This window comes from Dermacentor andersoni, chromosome 1, assembly GCF_023375885.2.
Source record: "Dermacentor andersoni chromosome 1, qqDerAnde1_hic_scaffold, whole genome shotgun sequence".
Lineage (NCBI taxonomy): Eukaryota > Metazoa > Arthropoda > Arachnida > Ixodida > Ixodidae > Dermacentor > Dermacentor andersoni.
In genome coordinates, this window is record NC_092814.1 from 302,628,213 (window position 1) to 302,637,030 (window position 8,818).

Genomic DNA, 8,818 nt, shown 5'->3' on the forward strand with positions numbered 1-8,818 from the left:
CTGTAGGTCCTTTCGATGTTGTAGAATTCTTTTTTCGTATAGTGGTTGGTCGTCCAGTTGGTCAAGTTCGTGGCGAAGGCATGCCCTCTGTGGACTGTACTGCGGGCAGGCGCACAGAATATGGCCAATTGATTATTCACGGCCGCAGTGCTCACAGGTTGGGCTGTCGGTCATCCCTATGCGGAATGCGTAGGCTTTGTTAAAGGCAACGCCCAACCACAGTCGATATAAAAACGTGGCGTCTCTACGGCGAAGCTGTGATGGCGCTCGAAGACTTAGTGTCGGATCAAGTGAGTGCAGTCGCGTATTTCTTAAATGTGGCTCATTCCATTGCGACGCGGTGCACGGCCAAGCAAGTAGGCGGAGCTTCCGTGCTGCGTCAGTTCTAGAAAGAGGAATTGGGACGTGGCGCTCCTCAGTATGGGCTGAGTGGGCAGCGTGATCCGCCCGTTCATTGCCGATAATCCCGCAGTGACTTGGAAGCCACTGAAAGGTTATTTCATGGCCTGCATCACTTATATGTTGTAATGTCTGTGTAATATGGAATATTAGTTGTTCGTGCGGTCCGCGTCGTAAAGGTGACAGTAGAGACTGCAGTGCCGCCTTCGAATCACAGAATATTGTCCACTTGTGTGGTGGTTCATCACCAATGTGATGAAGGGCAGTAAAGAGCGCTGCGAGCTCTGCTGCCGTCGATTGTTGTCGCGTGGGTCGTCTTAAATTTGATTGTTGTAGCTTTCGCTGGTATGACAATTGCCGCCGCGGAGCTGCTTGGAAGGACAGATCCATCAGTGTAAATATGCGTAGAGTGACGGTAGTTCTCGTACAAATATAGTAGCGTGAGCTGTCTAAGGGCTGGCGATGATAGATCAGCTTTTTTCGAGATACCAGGTATTGTGAGGTTGATTTTTGGCTGAGCGAGGCACCATGCAGGAATCGAAGGTCTCGCAGCCGGAGTGAAACAAGCTGGCAATGATTCATCATATGCCGTTATCGTTTGGCTGAAAGATGTGTGGGGTGACGAGGAGTCCTGGCCAGATCCCTTATATGGGTCCTGAGTACTTCAGTTTTAATGTGGGTCCTGACAAGGTGATCTCTAGCGATTGCTATCGTAGCCACTGTTGAAGCACTCTGAGGCAGGCATAGACAGACCCGGAACACTTGACCCTGAAGACTTTGTATTGTGCGTAGATTTGTTTTACCTATGTTGTTTATTGCTGGCAAACTGTATCGCAAAAAATTTAGAAAAAGGACCCTGTACAGTTGCAACATGGCACTTGGCGACATTACCCAGGTCTTGCCAGCGAAAAACTTGAACAGGTGACAGATGCTTGTCAACCGTTTTTTCACGTATGATACGTGTGGGCTCCATGACAAGTCCCTGTCGATTATGACACCTAGAAACTTGCACGATCGCACCCGTCGTATTATTTGGCCATTTATCATTACACTGTAGTTTGCCATGGGGGCTGGCGTAAATGGCACTAGTGCACATTAATGCACATTTGCACGTAAATGGCACTAGTGCACATTTCTCGGAGGAAATTTCCAGGCCTCAATTACGGAGGTAGATAACAGTTTGTGTGGCGGCTCTCTGAATTCTCGCTCGCAACTGTAGGCGTGTTACAGCAGACGTTCATATGCAGATGTCATCCGCGTACATTGATAGCCTGACTGTAGTTGGCACGTGCTCAAGGAGAGCAATTAGTGTTAGAATAAATAACACAGGGCTAAGTACACCACCCTGGGGGACGCCGCGGTAGCTATAATGTAGGCAAGTATGGCCTTCCTCGGTGCTTACAAAAAAGGATCGCAGGGATAGATAGCTCCGTATCCATTGAAACATCCGACCACCCACTCCTACCTCTGCGAGAGCAGAGAGGATGGCTTCATGCGTAACGTTGTCATACGCCCCTTTAACGTCGAGGAATAAAGAAGCGCAGATGCGCTTACGGCATTTCTCATGTTGAATGTAGGTGACTTTGGCCGATGTAGCAAGTACTGTATAGTAGGCGAATCTCATATACAACGCTGGCAGTGGTGAACAAATTTCTTGCGTGGCGTTATCACAGTTGCGCGGCCATTTGTGATCTCCATTAACTTTTTGGCAAATAATGGAACATTTGTTCTTTGCTAAAGCAAACAACTATCGCGCCTGCCTTCTCTGCTACTTTTTTGTGAGGTGTGACATTAGGTGCAAATAGGAAATCACAACAGGGCTCGTCTGCGTAGCTCACGTAAACTGTTTCGCGTCCACGACTACAGTTGTCGGAAATAGGGTCCAGTGGCTCTATGATGTAATACACGGGTGACGTACACTCGACGACCCGGTAGGGGCCATGATATTTGGCGGTAAGCATGGGAGATAGGCCAGGAAAATGAAACGGCAAGCCACGCGATCGAGCCAAGTGGGAAGGTCTGAACAGGTTTGCCGGAGACATGTCGGACTTTCTGGAAACCTTGCTGCGCAGAAGTGAAGGGGCATGCGAGCTGACGACATTCTTCAGCGCGTCGAGTGATTTCAGATACAGGGCTGCACTCTGTGGTATCCGTGTAATAGGGTACAATGGTGTCAAGAGTCGTTACTTTGGTGATTTAATTTAATCGGATAGGGCAGGTACGTATATTTGTTCGCTAGACCCGATAGCTTTCGATGCGAGCACGACGCTTTCCTGTGCACTATGGTTGTGTGTGTGCGTGTGTGTCCCCAGGACGCAGGCCACGATGAAGCTAATGCTGGGACTGAAACTGCAGTTTATCATGAGCCTTCACATCTGGAGGGTCCCTGAGGTCACGACTGAACTCCGACTCTCCGGGCAACCTGACAGCTGGTCACCCTCAGGTCGGATCTCCCGGCGGCGGAGGAGTATGTTGCGCCCCAAATCGGCAGTGAGCATTCTTTAGGTGCTTTCCACGACGCAGCTCCTTCATCAGCGCCTGCCTAGGCGGCGGCGGGGCCCCACAACGACTGTGACGGCAAACAAGGAAGCTCACTTCGAGGCGACAGCAACCGCCGCCCACCGTGGAAGCGATAACGACCGTGAAGGCCTCTCCTGACCCCGACAAGCTGACCGTCATGGAGAGCAAGGAACCACTGTTAAAGACTTTCGCCGAAGGAGCGTGAACTTACGTTTCCAGATTGCCTCGTCCTTCGCAGTTAAAGAAGACAACAGGAATTCCTGTCACCACTACAGAAATTTCTGTCGCGACTACAGAAATTTATGTTGTAGGACAGAAGTTCCTGACGTATTTGTAGTTGCGACAGACATTTCTGACGTTACGACAGAAATTCTGATGCCGCAACAGAAACATTATGTCGCGAGGACCAAGAGTTCTGAAGTCGCAACAGAAACGTTCTGTCGCGAAAACAAGAGTTCTGAAGTCGTGACAACACTTTTCTATCGTGACAGCAATTCTGACGTTACAACACAAATTCTGAAGTCGCAACAGAAACGTTCTGTCGCGACAACAAGAGTTCTGAAGTCGCAACAACAGCTTTCTATAATGACAGCGACTCTGACGTTACGACAGCAATTCTGACGTCGCAACAGAAACATTCGGTCGCGACGGCCAATATTTCTGAAGTCGCAACAGAAACGTTCTCTCGCGACAACAAGAGTTTATGAAGTCGCAACAAAAACTTTCTATCGCAACAGCGATTCTGACGTCGCAACAGGAACTCTCTGTCGGGACTACACATCTTCAGTCGTGGCATTAGAAATGTGCCACTTTCTGTCGCAGCGACATAAGGTTCTAAAGCCGCGACAGAAGCGCTTTCCGTCGCGACGATTTAAAATTGTATATCAGTTTCGCATCGGTGGTGTGCACTGTACTTTTCTCTTGCGCGATATTCAATCATGCTTCTCTGAAGCCGACAATGCTGATAGCACCGACACCAGTATTAAAGTCGACGTGGCCAATAGTTATAATTGTGCCGTGACGACGAGGCACCAGCAAAGCCCTACCGGCCTCCTCAAAATCGGCCGCTCATCAAAATCATACCATCTGTGGGAATGGCTGCGTATCCGTTTTGTTTTATTTGGTAAGATGTGGCACACAGGCCTGTGGACTTGCATGTGCCGTTACACTGATACGTTAGTTAATTTCCCAGAAATATTGCATAAGCTTTTGCGAAGCGAAAAAGATGTATTGGGTTGTTCCACAAAGTTGCGTGAAAAGCTGTCTCGCTCGGGTCTCATTATTCTGGTACAGCGCTGCCGTGAAAAGCCAGTATGCTGTCAAATTGAACACTCATCCACGAATGTTTATGTAGCTAGTTTGCATTGAACACACGAATTATATGCGCGCTCAAAAGTGTAAAGAGCGAGAGACAACTGTCGAAATTAGCACTAACAACCCTAACAGTGTCCCCGGTCACCATTGTCTATTTCTGAATTTCTTATTTAATAGGGATATCGTACAGCAAAATCGATGTTCTAACACTCCCCGATGTAACTGTCGATAGTAACAACACTTTGCTCTTCTAGAGATGCGGCAGTTGACGCGGTGGAGTGAAAGCGCATCTTGGCTCTTAATATGCAAATGTAAACATCAACGCAGACAGAAATTGTTACTGTTGACATAGCCAAAATATGCACTTGGAGACATGTTCGGCGCGGTACAAATGACCTTACTGTCGAATTTTATCAGTGTTTTCGTTCCCTATTATCACCATTATTACTTCAGGTGTACTGTGAGGCCTTGGAAGTAGGGTACCTAACCACCATAATGTACGAAGGACACACCGTCCTTATAGCCAAAAGTGATGATGAGACTAAATTGCAAAAAGTGGATGGATATCGGCCTATCTCTTTATGTTTTGTGTATTATAAAATTTTTGCAAAGGTATTAGCTAACCGTTCGCAAGTTGTAATAAGATCTGCGGTCGGTGATCATCAAACATGTGGCATCAGAGGCCGATCCATTCAGACGAACATTCATGCTGCGAGATTGGTGCTAGAGTGTGTAGCTGAGGGGATTGGACAGGCGGCAACTGTACAGCTAGATCTGGCTAAGGCGTTCGACAGGATGAATCACTCATTCCTGTTTACTGTACTAGAGCGGATAGAATATCGGATCCCTGCTCCTTAGAGGTGTCAGGATATGTTATGCTAATGGCTTAACGAGGCTGATAGTGAATGGCTTTCTCTCCGATCCGATTAGGCTTGTATCACCAGTACGACAAGGATGTCCTTTGTCACCGCTTTTGTTCTGCTTGTATTTAGAGCCACTTTGTATGAGCATTCTTAAAGAAGAAAATTTCCAAAGGTTTAAATTACTGACTAATGAGGTTCGGGTTCTTGCGTATGCAAACGACGTGGCCTTTTTTTTTTTTTTTTGTACCGATAAAAATAGTGTAAAGATTGCTCTTGCAATTACAGAAGAATTTGTGCGGCATCTGGTGCAAGCGTTAACTTTGAAAAAAGTTCAGGTTTCTGGTTTGGATTATGGGCCACAATGCCATCACAATGCGCAGGCATTCAATGGAAAAAAGATCTGCGTTATGTAGGTGTGCCTCTCTCACAGTATAGAAATAGCAACGCTCATTGGTCGGGAGAAGTTGGCAAAATTCAACGTAAAGTGAATTGATGGCGAGGGCGGAATTTGTCAATGTTCATTCGTGCTGAAGTGTGCAACGTGTTCTTAGCTTCCCGTCTTATGTATGTGCTGCAAATACTGCACTGCTCAAGACTTCGCCTTCAGGCACTGCATCGCGTATTTGGAACATTTATTTGGAGTTCGAGTTCTGAATCGATGCAGCGCGACAATCTCTTCCTCCCCCTAGAATGTGGTGGTCTAGGATTAGTCCACCTCTTCGTCAGGCAAATTGTTTCTCACCTGTTTTTCTTTCGAGAAAGTTACCATCCGTTTTTGCGTGAAATGTTGCAGCTCCGTTTAGTTCATTATGTTCCTAATATAGTAGTGTCATCAAATGCCAAAGATATCCCACAAGCTCCTTGGGGCTTTCTCAAGGAGGTTGTTGACACATTTCTTTTCTTAAAAGTTAGATTCAGCCTTGAGTACGTGTTCACTGCTAGCCGAAAAGCAATTTCTGCGGCACTGGTTGACTCTATTTTTCCAGATCCTTTGTATTGTGCACCTTATTTTAAGCGCGTCCGAAAAATGTGTGTACCTCCTGGAGTAAAAACATTTTTCTTTAAATTACATTCGGAAGCACTCGATCTTAAAACTTGGTTGAATTCGAGGGGTTGCTTTGGGCCGTGGTCAACAAACTTTCGACTGAGTCCACGTGCCCAAACCATAGATCCCTGTTTCATAGACTGTAGGGATGCTGTATTTTTTTGGGACATTCTCCAACGGACGCTTAAAAAGGACATCGACATCACTCCATATTAAATTAGGTATCTACAGTTTAAGGTTACGGGTGGTCCTCCCTATGACATGTTCATAGTACTTGGTTTACACAGCCTATGGAGATGTAGACTGTGTGATCACCATGCCGAAAGCCCGCGATCTACAAAATCCTTCTTTCGCGAAAGTGCTGCTTATGTAAGAAGTGTGTACGCTGCGCAGGAACCTCCGCCAGATTGGATGCACTTGTTGGATGCATGTGTGTGTTTGCCTGAGTTTTAGGTTTGTAGTTGTGTCCACTTGGGTAATATGCCTTCAGTTTTGTTTTCCATATAATAAAGAAAAAAAAGTTCGGCGCGGTGCAGTGGTAAGATGCTGGGCTCGGGATCCTCAGGTCCCACGTCCGAATCCCCGGCGAGGAAGTTTTTTTTTCTTACTTTTACATTTTTCTTTTTTCTATTAACAAATTTACATAGCCTTAAAGAGGTCTCTGTCAATTTTTAATTAAATATTGATCAATAACTACAGAACTTTCGACTACAAGACGTCACACTACAGACAACAAAAACAACGTCCCAAAATACGACAGACTGAAATTTCCTGTTGTGTTTATCAAGTGGGTTGCTTTGAAGGTTGGGCATCAGAGGCGGAGTTCTGTGAATAGTACGACCCCTCTGACTGGACGTAACAAGGTCATCGAATTCCCTTGTTTAGGGAACTAGGGAAAGAGAACTGCTTAAAAAGGGCCTCTCAGTGGGACTGAGAGAACCCTGACTAGAATCTGACTACTTGTTTCAATAAGTAAACATATTTTTTTCTTTCGCTCTTACTTCCGGACGTACTCATCCTTATGCCTGGAGTATTCATGGCCTAAACGCTACCCAGAGGCGCAACACCGCCTAAAGGTAGCGTTTTTCCCGCTTCTCTTGCCATTGCTTTTGAACGTTTGGTCAAGTTGAAAAGTAAGGCTTCATCAGTGAGTCAGCCTGCTGCGTCGCCGAATGCAAGTTGCTGTAATACCTAATGTGCACTCTATTTCGCACATGTTAGAGAAATCTGCGGGTCATTACGGCATCGACGTCGGTTTTTCCGGGGCCAGAAAACTTTATCTATGGGCTGCAACTGATGAGAGATCAAAGATTGGCAAGAGTGTCAACGGCTGTTTCGTAAAACACGTAAACAGGTACACTGATTGTTTCTCTGAATTCATTGCATGATTCATTTGACGTGTGGTAGCGTGTCCATTGGGAGGACCCTGGCCGGTGTGTCAATGTTCGGTTACGTGAGCATGCTAATTCTATAAAAGGAGCTATGTATTCGCACATTGCCAGACATTGCCGCCATTGGGGCTGTGTGTCTTCTTTTGCGGAAACCTCTATCCTTACGAAACACCACTATCAGCAGATGCGTGAATTCGCAGAGGCGTACAACCTCATTGAGAACAAGCACATGCGTGTTACACAACCTCCAGTTTCATTATCGAACGACGAGATTGCTTTGATCGATTGTTCGTGTTTGTATGACGCGTGTCATACACGTGATCTGCGTGCTTCCCTTTTTCAATGTTCATATAATGTGCTGCTTCCAAACAGAATTTCAGGTAGACCAGCGCTTGTCCCGTGCTCATTTTCTTGTCCTTGTTAGTTTGTGTGCTGCGCAACGCTGAACTTTAAGCTTTTAAATATGATATAATACCTGTCATTAAACTCTATAAATCATCATCATCATATAAGTTCCTCACTCTGGTTTGTTCATTATTACTGACTAGTATAATATGTAGAACACTAAGATATAATGAACGCTTTCTCAGGAAATTGCTAGCAACATAGAGTTAGTTTCATCCGCATACGAGACATCGCCTTTTTTAATTTTTTTTTCTACCCTGGTTCATGTTAGCTGGGACATGCCGTATATGCCACAACGATACAAGCAGCTAAAGAAATATGTAGCATAAATAGCAAGAACAAATTCTTACACCATTTGAAATTTAAAATTGTTCTAACTGCCGAATTCAATTCTATTCACGTGCAATGGTATTGCGAAATTCTTCCTTTAGACCCGTCGATTACATGTGGCCTATGTTTTCACGCTCCCAATATTTTATTTCCTGTGTATTTTACGCTGACATCCGTTTTCTGGCCATTTGAATCTGGCGGCTGTACACAATATATGTCGGTCTTTTTTAACGCCATAGCGTTAAGGACCCTGTGTCGCAGATAATCCGGTGTCGGCGCCGGCGTCGACGGAGTTGTCCATCAGCGAAAATTTCCGTATATGTTTAGGTATATATATACGCCACGTCTTTGTATATGACTTGCGATATATGTGGGTTACATCGCCACACCGTTCTATCACTAAAGATGCTCATACCTTGTCTTACATTCTTGAGAGAGTTATTCTTCGGAATTTTGAGAATGACAGCCCACAAACAAAAGAGCGACAGCGCATACTTTTGGTGTTAAATCTTCTCAGACTTACATATTAAAAGTGCGAAACAATAACAGAA

At 45.5% G+C, this 8,818-nt stretch overlaps 1 pseudogene; it reads left to right on the forward strand.

The window, feature by feature from the left end:
* Positions 1-260: 260 nt before the first annotated feature.
* On the forward strand, positions 261-7,081 carry LOC140218997 (uncharacterized; annotated as a pseudogene).
* The last annotated feature ends 1,737 nt before the right edge of the window (positions 7,082-8,818 follow it).